Below are 8,489 nucleotides of genomic sequence, written 5' to 3'. Positions count from 1 at the left end.
AAAAAAAAGCCATGCACGCCTTTAATCCCAGCACTTGGGAGGCAGAGGCGGGCAGATTTCTGACTTCGGGGCCGTCCTCAGCCTGGTCTACAGAGTGAGTTCCAGCCAAGGCTACAAGAGAAACCCTGTCTCAAAAACAAAAAAAAAAAAAAAAAAAAAAGAAAAGAAAGAAAAATTAGAAAGAGGTGATGGTGGATCAGGAATAGGGTTGTTGTGATCTTTAGCTATTTCCTACTGAACTTGGGGTGACATGTCTCTGGCAAAGCTAAGAAAATGGGTATGGGAATGTTCATCCAGTCTTCGGAGAGTTGGATGTTTCCATGCAGTTCAGGGTCTGTAGAACCATTTGTAAATAGATAGGATAGAGCAAGTCCAGTAGTAGAAGTGTCTGTGTCTGTGAGAGCAGATTGGAGCATCTGTGGGTTGCTTCTCTGAAGTTGTCCTGGATGTAGTAAAGGCCTGGACTTGACAAGATGCTGAAACATACACAAACACACACACACACACACACGTATTATAGATAGAGAATAAAGTTTAGTATGTTTGGGAGAAAAAAATTCTTAGGTGTACCATTAAAACCCTTATGTCTTGGTGGTCATGGTGAGTGGAGTCTCAATTCCAAGGCTCAGAAAAGGAATCCCACTCTCTGAAATAGATAGCAAGAGAGAAAAGGAGTCTATTTGGTCCATGAGAGGTAGGTCTGTCTGGGTTTCCTATAGCTTATAAGTTTACAAAGGAGATAAATTTTTATGTTAACATAAATAGTCTTTTAGATGAGCTTAGGGAAGACAAAAACTTTTTGTGAAGCAGAAGGATCAAAAAGGGCTTTTTCCTTCTGTCTAGGAGACTGAATATATTACATTTAGCAAAATGAGAAACAGTCTTAAGTCCATAGTTATAGCAGGAAATAATAAAAAATGGTACCATCCCATGGTATACCCACCTACTCTCTGGCCCCAGTGACATGCTGCCTCCATGGCTAGCCCCATGCAGCGACTGATCACGATTCTCTTGCTCAGCTTCTGCTCACATTCCCATCCATCCATCCACTGTCGTCAGTGGTCCCAAATCCCAGTAACCTGGTAAAATCAAAACTCTAGAGGCTTGTAATTTATGAGTCAGATTTATATCAGTAAATTCTCACCCCACAAAATGTCTACACAATTAACTCAGAGCCAACTGATGTTGCTATAAATTGCCCACTTAGATAATACAAATTATCCAGGAATTATCTGTCCCTTATATGATATTCATAGCTACCTGTGGCTAATTAAAGCCACATGGAATCTGGATCATCTTTCTATTCCTTCAACTTCCTTCCTTCCTCTCCTCCTTTCTTCCTGTCCCTGTCTCTGAAACCCTTACCTCTGCCTCCCCTTTCCCTGTCTAATCACAGGCTTCTTGTTATATTAATATTTAAATTAATTGGGGGGAAATTCTGCTACACATAGTTAAAAGGCAACCAAGGGAAACTTATATTTGAGCATGATAGCTTATAATGTAGATTCCACACAAGAAACACTTTAAGTTTATCTTAAAGGGAATCAAAGGAAACATACACTTGAACATGTGATTATATAGTTGGATTGTATAGTGGAATGTTTCATTAGGGTGATGCTAATGTATAAGAACTATACTGATTAATGTTAGGACAATGGCATAGCAAGAAGAGGAAATTTAGTCACTGGAAACTGAGTTTAGCTAAGGAAGAAACAGAAGGTTACATCTGAAAGCTTACATCAGAACTTGTATTAAAAGAACCTAGTGGGGAAACCCCCACTCTGTTCCCGATTCGGCATGCACCCAAAAATCATGAACAGACCATCTTGATGTAATACATGAGGTAGTTTAATGGCGGAGCTTCGGGTTGAAACGTATCTCATGCAGAAGACAGTGGATTTGACCACAAAGCTTGAAAGCTAGGGGTTTTTATAGAAAAGGGTCTGGGGCTGGGGGAGGAATTAGCACGGTTTCATATGATTGGTCCATTTAAACATCAGCAGACTGTACATGCAGATAACATTTAACTTAGGTCAGAAGGGTGGGAGATAGGGAGGCACTGGGCCAGTCCGGACATGTCATTCTCTTTATCTTCATGGCCAAGCAGCCTCAGGAAATGTCTTAATGATGGGCCCACCCAGGCATGTCCTGACCTGTTCTGCTATGTTCTCAGCCCAAGGTTTCAAAGCTCACAAACAACTCTTTGGGCTATTTGACATAAATTACATGAATCACAGGTCTCAAGTTTTATTTTCGTTCAGTATATTGTTTATCATGAAATCTGTAAGAAATCTGGCAGTCTTAGCTAGGTAATGAATTTATTAATGAGCAAATATATTGATGAAATGCCTTAGGGTAAGGAGCTAGGTCTGTTTTCTAGCTGTCAAGCTACAGTTACCTTAGGTGTCAGTATAGTCAGAAATCTGGAAAGAATAAATTATAATCTAGGAGTTGTATATTAATAAAAATGACAGAGATTGGTCTTTGGGCCACTACCTTAACAGTTCCCAAGTCCCTGTGGTCTCCATCACAACTTGGATGGAGTCAGTCTGGCTGTCAGACCCAGAAGATGAAAGCTTTTCCTTTTGTTCCTGTGAAGTAGATATGTGTAAAATGAGAAATGACCCACCTTGACTTAGGCAATATGAGATGTTTGACTCTCAGGGTATCTTGTTTTTCCACATGTAGACCAAGCTCTGGCAGTGGGCAAGGCAATGGAGTGGTATTTCTCAGTAGTTATCATACCACAATCAAGGTACTCTTGTCAATGTGCCCATTATCTTCTTGGAGACTTTGGGGGGTAATTGTTAGGCTTTGGGAATCTCTGTCTGTCATAAGCTTAAACATTTAGCAGATTTCTGATAGGATTGAGAACAGTATCTATTGAACATATCTGAGTTAAACAACCTGTGTTTGTTTATTTGTTTAAGAATGCTGCTATGTCCACTCCAGTAGTGACAAGTGTGACAGGCCCTACAAACCTGGGTGCTGTCCTTGAAAGAAAATAAAACTTGAGACCTGTGATTCATGTAATAGCCCAAAGAGTTGTTTGTGAGCTTTGAAGCCTGGGACTGAGAACATAGCAGAAAAGGCCAGGACATGTCCGGGCAGGCCCGTCCTTAAGACATTCCTGAGGCTGCTTGGCCATAAAGATAAAGAGAATGTCCAGACTGGCCCGGCACCTCCCTATCTCCCGCCCTTCTGAAGTGTGTTAAATGTTAACCAGATGCTCTGCTGTTACCTCGATCTGCACGTACAGTTTGCTGATGTTTAAATGAACCAATCGTGTGAAACTGCACCAATTCCTCCCCCAGCCCCAGCCCCTTTTCTTTAAAAACCCCTAGCTTTCGAGCCTCGTGGCTGACATCCTTTATCTCCTGTGTGAGATATGTGTCGGTCCAGAGATCCGTCATTAAACTACCTCATGTGTTTACATCAAGACAGTCTCTCATGATTTTTTGGGTGCATGCCGACTCGAGATATGAGTGGGGGGTTTCCCTATTAGGTTCTTTCATCCTGAGGTGAAAAGTTCATGGAAACTTAGTCTCCTGGAACAGTGGCATCCTGTATAATGAATGCTCAATGTCCTTACTTTACTTGGTAAACGCATCTGTGTGCTTTTGAAAGACCCCTGAAGGGAGACCCTTACTCAAGTCTCAGGACAATGGCGGACCCCCAAGAACTCATGAGAGACCAAGCTTGATGCAAATCACACGAGGCTTTATCCACAGAAATCCAGAGCTCTGGGGACAACTCGTATCCCATGCAGGGGCAGAGGAGTCGACCTGAAGGGAAATGGGACCCTCCTTTTATGGGCCCTCAAGGGGGAAAGGAGGAAGGGAGGGGAGGGGATTTCCAGATTACATGTCCCTAAGAAACCAATCATGTAAGTTTTGATTTCCTGATCTGAGGCAGGAGGGGTACAAAGAAGGAGTCAAGAGCAGGGGCAGCTGCAAGCACAATGATGCAGGGTGATGCAACTCCATTGGCTAATGGCTGGTATATGGGGCAACTCAGGATTGACTCAATCTAAAGTTGCTGGGGAAATTTTCCAAATTCAGCCCAGCAACCAAACCGCAAACACCTGGCAGTGGGCTATAGCGGTTGGCAAGCATAACGGGTTCAAGGAATGGTCAGAACATTCTGTACAAACATATGACTGGAGCAAGTTAAACTTACTTTCTGCCAATAGTGAAGTCCATTTTGGAAACAAGTTTAGGGGCTTACATGAATTTTTACTCTCTGCCAGGATCTTTCATTTTCCCTTAATATTGCTTTATTATAAGTGCTCCTAAGGATTGATTTTTTTGACATATAGCTAAGTTAGATTCTAGGCAGTCCTTGATCTGACCCTGGGCATGGATAGCTAAGTCACTGCCCTAGATAGGAATTTACCATTATCTAGGAAGAAGGAAGTTTGTGATCTAAGGAGGAACCAGAGTAGATACTTAGAACCATAGATAGCTGAGTTACACCCATACACAAGTATTTACAATGGCCTAGGGGGAAGGTGGACTATACAATAGACTAGAATAGGAACTATGGCAAGGGTAGGAAGCCCTTGCCCCTGACTTCTAAGATTAAGCGGACCTTAGGTGGGGCTGCTTTTGATTCCCAGTTGTTAACATTGAATTTTATCCCAGTAGGTTCCTGCCAGTCCTTTGTAGGCATTCCCCTGTTTTGTGTCAGATGTACCTTGCCTGCTGTGATATCCAACTCCTTTGTTTTCTGTATTATAAAACTGATGCTCGCTTTGAGACGAATTATATTTATTTGAGACAAATCCACACTCCCTTGTGTTGAGTCTGTTTGTCACCGCACTTTCGCCAACTCCTTTGCCCACCTGTAACTGGAACCCAAGTTTTGCCCATGGATCGAGGACCCAAGTGAGGTTCGTCTGCGGCAGAATGCATCTAGAGTCTATGGCCATACCACCCTGAACGTATCTGATCTCGTCTGATCTCAGAAGCTAAGCAGGGTCAGGCCTGGTTAGTACTTAGATGGGAGACTGCCTGGGAATACTGGGTGCTGTAGGCTTTAAAAAATGCATCTAGAAAATAGAGCACACTATAACTTAATGACAGTAGCAAAAACAAGGCTAAACATACATAAAGCAGTGATCTTTAACCTTTATACTGTTTAGAAATCTCAGCCTTGTGGCTATGTATCAGCAGAGAAAAAGCACATGAAGAGACAAACACACAAAGAGACAAATGGCTGAGTTTTGTCTAGTGCACACTTAGCTTAGAGTTGAATGTTAAGATATCAGAGGGCTGACAGTGGTGGCTGTGGCTGTGAAGAAGCTTGGCTGAACCGAGTACTGTGCAGGGACAGAGTGTACCCAGGTTGGTTTGGGCTGTGCCACAGGCTGAGTGGGCAGGCATTCATGCAGAATCACTTCCCAGGCAGCTGATAGTATCCTAGAGACCTGGCACTGGGTGGCTGCTGTGGTAGAGCCAGTGCAAGTGAACAGGGTGGGGTAAGAGCTGGTACGACATCAGCATTCTTGAAGTCTCCTAGCAACTCAGCTCAGGTAGTGTGAGAGAATTCCCACCCAAGCTGGTGGCAGTGGTGTCAGGTGGCTGCTGGAAAGCAGGCAGTACATGATGGGGGTGGATCAGATGGCCGAGGGAAAGCAGAGACTCAGCAGAACAGGGGTCCAGGTAGAACACTGAAGTGTGGGGGAAGCAGGGGTGGTGGTGGGGGGGAGCTGCTTTTCCTTGGTGGCAGAATCAAGGGGCAGGGTGGTGCCAGGCCCACAGGGCCGAGCTTCCTCCTCCCCAGCAAAACATAGAAGTGCACGTGGTGGAGGCAGGGTTATGGCTGCTTTTCCTGCAGCAGCAGCAGAATCAAGGGACTGTGAACGAGGAGCAGAGCAAGAGCAGAGCAAGTGGCAAGAGAATGGGAGAGGGAGGTAAAAGCCTACGGATCGCCAATGAGAGAGTTGCTTTTAAAGTGTCAGTTAAGTGGCCATGTAGAGACATTGCTTGCTGGGTACTGTGAATTAGACCTAGAGACATCCCAGCAAGTAGGGACAAGGTGGTGAAGACCAACTCTTTGGGTGAGAATAGAGTTATTAAAATGCTCCTACTTTTTAAAATGATGTTCCAAGAACAAAATTAATAACAAACAAACAAATAAACAGTCAGGTATAGACAAACCAGGTCATCACTTGCTAGTGGCTATATGTGAGTCCCGGAATCAGAAAAAAATCAGTTTATCTAAGCTTAGGATTTTTTCTATGACAGCAAGAAAAAACTGCTTCAGATGAGATCCGGTGTATTGAGGTGTGGCCCCAAGAGGGAAGGGTCAAGAAAACCAGTTCAGAGGAGAAGGGATCACCGAAGGGTTAGAGGTCCTCGAATGAGGGTCAGTGAAAAGACCATTCATAAAGACTGAATGTTTCCATCCTCAAGTATGGAACAGAGGGTAGTTGTGAGCTTGATGACTCTCCCTTGGGACCAGGGGATGTTTACACTGATGTGCGTGGCGGGGGGCTTAACAGTTCTCCAAATTTTGGGTAGATTATGTCTAGCGGGGGATGTGAACCTTCAAATTTCTAAATCCAAGTCTTAGCACAAATGTATTTTATGAAAAGATAAGGAAGAAGGAATATGTTTGGTATGAGGGGAGGAGGGGGCCTCTGTGGGCCCACGCTGAGATCTTTTCCCCCTGAGGGACCAGCCACACAATGGTATAGTATAGAATAGAGTTTATTCAGGGCATAGGCAGGGGAGTTGAGAGAAAGGAGGGAGACAGAGAGAGAGACAGAGAAAGAGAGAGAGACAGAGAAAGAGAGAGAGAGAGAGAGAGAAAGGGGAGGGGGGGTGTGGAGAGCCGTGCCATGAGCAATCGCGAGCCACAAGCAATCGCCATTATAAGATGGCACTGGCCTCCGCTGTGCCTAACTAGTAAACAATCCTTGTACGCAGGTGTGAGAGTGAACTCACTCCTAGTCACTGCCCATCTCAGGGCGTAGTAGTGGGGTGATGGGCGAGCAACAAATCAGGAGCTGACACGCCATATCAGGTGCTGAAACGCCATGGCTGAGGGCTATATAAGCGACTCCATTTTCTGGGGTTGGGGTCTTCCCTCTTGAAGAAGCAATAAAGCTTTTGCCTCAGAAGATTCCGGTTGTCCGAGTGTGTTCTTGCCGGCGGAGACAAAAGCTCAGGATAAGTGGCGCGGAGGAACCCGGGATCTACCATCACACTAGCACAAGGGAGATACCCCATTCATGGGGCAGAACCAGAACTGCAGGACATGTAAGACTCTGTAAGGTACATACAGTCTTGAAATTTCTCCAGAGTTAGACGCCCTTTTGATTGTTTGCACAGCGACTGTACTTTCCCTTTCGGTTTCCTGTTGCTTCCACCGCTGGAACTGCTGACTGATTCTCAGTCGTGGTCAGGCCTGGACAGCGACCAGTATTGCATCAGGCCTGGACAGCGACCAGTCTCAGTCGCCGTAAGGCCTGGACAGCAGCAGTATGGGAATCTCCCACTCTGTAGTAGTGGCGTTACATTCGGTCTTGAAGCAGTGTGGCCTGAAAATCACCACTAAGACTATAGAGGGATTTGTCAGGGAGATAGACCATGTGGCACCATGGTATGCTTGCTCAGGTTCATTAACTGTCGCCTCATGGGACAAACTGAAAGAAGATCTAGTTAGGGAACAGCAGAACGGCAAACTTAAAGCAGGGATCATGCTGTTGTGGAAATTGGTAAGATCGTGCTTAACAGATGAGGATTGTCAGCAAATGGTAGAAGCGGGGCAGAAAGTTTTGGACGAAATTCAAGACAGTCTACCAGAGACAGAGCGGGGAGAGAGAGTAAGATTTGAGAAGAAACAAGGTGCACTGAAGAATATAGGCCTTTCCACGGGCCTTGAGCCCGAGGAAAAGAGATATAAAGGAAAAAATGCCTTGGGAGAGATTAGAAAAAGGGACGGAAAGGGAGAGAAAAAGAAAGATCAAGCTGGAGAAGCACATAAGGAAAGGAGCCACTACCCGCCATTGGATGAGTTCAAGGCACTAGCTGTCAGTAGCTCAGAATTGGAGAAGGAACTTATTCCCTCTGAGGAAACAGACCTCGAGGAAGAAGCAGCAGGCTATGAGGGAGAAAAGTACCAGCCAGATGAAAGACGAGCTAATCAGTCACAGAATAACATAAAGAAAGCAAAAGTAGGGATCCGGGACTCCGCCGAACTTAGGAACTTCAGGTGAGAGTGTTCACCACAGAGGCAGACAGCTTCTGGGGCAGGCGGAAGCCACAGAGCCGCTGAGGCAGCACCCTTTTGGGGCCGCAGACATCCGGCACCCTCCCAGCCTGAGGACAGTGATCCGCCCTGCACGGGAGCGCCATCTTGGTTCCGGGACTCCGCCAAACTTAGGAACTTAGTCTGCACAGGTGAGAGTGTGCACCACAGAGGCAGACAGCTTCTGGGACAGGCGGGAGCCACAGAACCGCCGAGGCAGCACCCTTTTGGGG

At 45.4% G+C, this 8,489-nt stretch overlaps 1 non-coding gene across 1 annotated transcript; it reads left to right on the top strand.

The window, feature by feature from the left end:
• Window positions 1-4,918: 4,918 nt before the first annotated feature.
• Window positions 4,919-5,037, top strand: LOC115030106. Its single transcript, XR_003835734.1, has one exon. It is a non-coding gene; the product is annotated as a 5S ribosomal RNA (ribosomal RNA).
• Window positions 5,038-8,489: the final 3,452 nt, after the last annotated feature.

This window comes from Mus caroli, chromosome X (assembly GCF_900094665.2).
Source record: "Mus caroli chromosome X, CAROLI_EIJ_v1.1, whole genome shotgun sequence".
NCBI classification, from domain to species: domain Eukaryota; kingdom Metazoa; phylum Chordata; class Mammalia; order Rodentia; family Muridae; genus Mus; species Mus caroli.
The sequence above is the reverse complement of the archived record's forward strand: the minus strand, read 5'-3'. Positions and strand labels throughout refer to the sequence as shown.